Source organism: Arachis hypogaea, chromosome 20 (genome assembly GCF_003086295.3).
Source record: "Arachis hypogaea cultivar Tifrunner chromosome 20, arahy.Tifrunner.gnm2.J5K5, whole genome shotgun sequence".
Classification (NCBI taxonomy): Eukaryota; Viridiplantae; Streptophyta; class Magnoliopsida; order Fabales; family Fabaceae; genus Arachis; species Arachis hypogaea.
Genome location: NC_092055.1, coordinates 112,110,994 through 112,112,767, shown reverse-complemented (window position 1 = coordinate 112,112,767; position 1,774 = coordinate 112,110,994). Strand labels below are relative to the sequence as shown.

Genomic DNA, 1,774 nt, shown 5'->3' with positions numbered 1-1,774 from the left:
TTAGAATCATATCTTGTAGTTTCTCGTTAGTCAAGTAATCAACTTCAATTTTAAAAATCAAATCTTTTTAAATTTCTTTTTCAAATCTTTTCAAAATGATTTTCAATCATATCTTTTTCAAAAATCAATTTTCAAAATCTTTTCTAACTTCTAATCTTTTCAAAATTGATTTTCAAAATCTTTTTCAATTAACCACTTGACATTTTGTTTGATTTTAAAATTCTTATTTTTTTCAAAACTATCTAACTACTTTCCTCTCTCTGATTTTCGAAAATCACTAACCAACTTTTCAAAAATCTTTTTAATTAAGTAATTTATTCAATTTTTAAAATTTATTTTGTTTCTCTTTTTGATTTTCGAATACTAACTGATTTTTTTAAATAAAAACAAAAATATTTTCCTTTTATTTTAATTTTAAAATTCGAATTCTCTCCCCCTCTCTCATCTCCTTCTATTTATTTATCTACTAACATTCCTCTTCTACTCATAATTCGAACCCACTCTTCTTCTCTGTGTTCGAGTTCTTTTTCTATTCTTCTCTTCCTCTACTCACATAAGGGAATCTCTATACTGTGACATAGAGGATCCCTATTATTTTTTATTCTCTTCTTTTTCATATGAGCAGGAACAAGGATAAAAAAATTCTTATTGAAGCTGATCCTGAACCTGAAAGGACTCTTAAGAGGAAACTAAGAGAAGCTAAAGCACAACCCTCTGGAGAGAACCTGACAGAAATTTTCAAAAAAGAAGGAGACATGGCCGAACCAAATAACAATGCCAACAATGCAAGGAAGATGCTTGGTGACTTCATTGCACCCTCTGCTGACTTCTATGGAAGAAGCATCTCAATTCCTGCAATTGGAGCAAACAACTTTGAGCTTAAGCCTCAATTAATTTCTCTAATGCTGCAGAATTGCAAGTTTTATGGACTTCCAATGGAAGATCCTCATCAGTTTTTAGCTGAATTTTTGTAAATCTGTGACACTGTCAAGACCAATGGAGTTGATCCCGAGGTCTACAGGCTTATGCTTTTCCCTTTTGCTATAAGAGACAGAGCTAGAACATGGTTGGATTCACAACCTAAGGAAAGCCTGAACTCTTGGGATAAGATGGTCAGTACTTTTTTGGCTAAATTCTTTCCACCTCAAAAGATGAGTAAGCTTAGAGTGGAAATCCAAACCTTCAGACAGAAGGAAGGAGAATCCCTCTATGAAGCTTGGGAAAGATATAAGCAATTGATCAAAAGGTGTCCTACTAACATGCTTCCAGAATGGAGCATCATAAGTATATTCTATGATGGTCTGTCTGAGTTATCAAAAATGTTATTGGACCATTCTGCAGGAGGATCCCTTCATCTGAAAACCTCTGCAAAAGCTCAGAAACTCATTGAAATGGTTACAAATAACCAGTTCATGTACACCTCTGAGAGGAATTCTGTGAACAATAGGACGCCTCAGAAGAAGGGAGTTCTTGAAATTGATACTCTGAATGCCATATTGGCTCAGAATAAAATATTGACTCAGCAAGTCAATATGATTTCTCAGAGTCTGAATGGATTGCAAGCTGCATCCGACAGTACTAAAGAGGCATCTTTTGAAGAAGAAGCTTATGATCCTGAGAACCCTGCAATGGCAGAAGTGAATTACATAGGAGAACTCTATGAAAACACCTATAATCCTTCATGGAGAAATCATCCTAATCTCTCATGGAAGGATTAACAGAAGCCTCAATAAGGCTTCAACAATAATGGTGGAAGAAATAGGTTTAGCAATAG

At 34.1% G+C, this 1,774-nt stretch overlaps 1 non-coding gene across 1 annotated transcript; it reads right to left on the bottom strand.

Moving 5' to 3' along the window:
• Window positions 1-1,157: 1,157 nt before the first annotated feature.
• Window positions 1,158-1,265, bottom strand: LOC112787214 (small nucleolar RNA R71). The gene has a single exon (XR_003194638.1). It is a non-coding gene; the product is annotated as a small nucleolar RNA R71 (small nucleolar RNA).
• Between the last annotated feature and the right edge of the window lie 509 nt (window positions 1,266-1,774).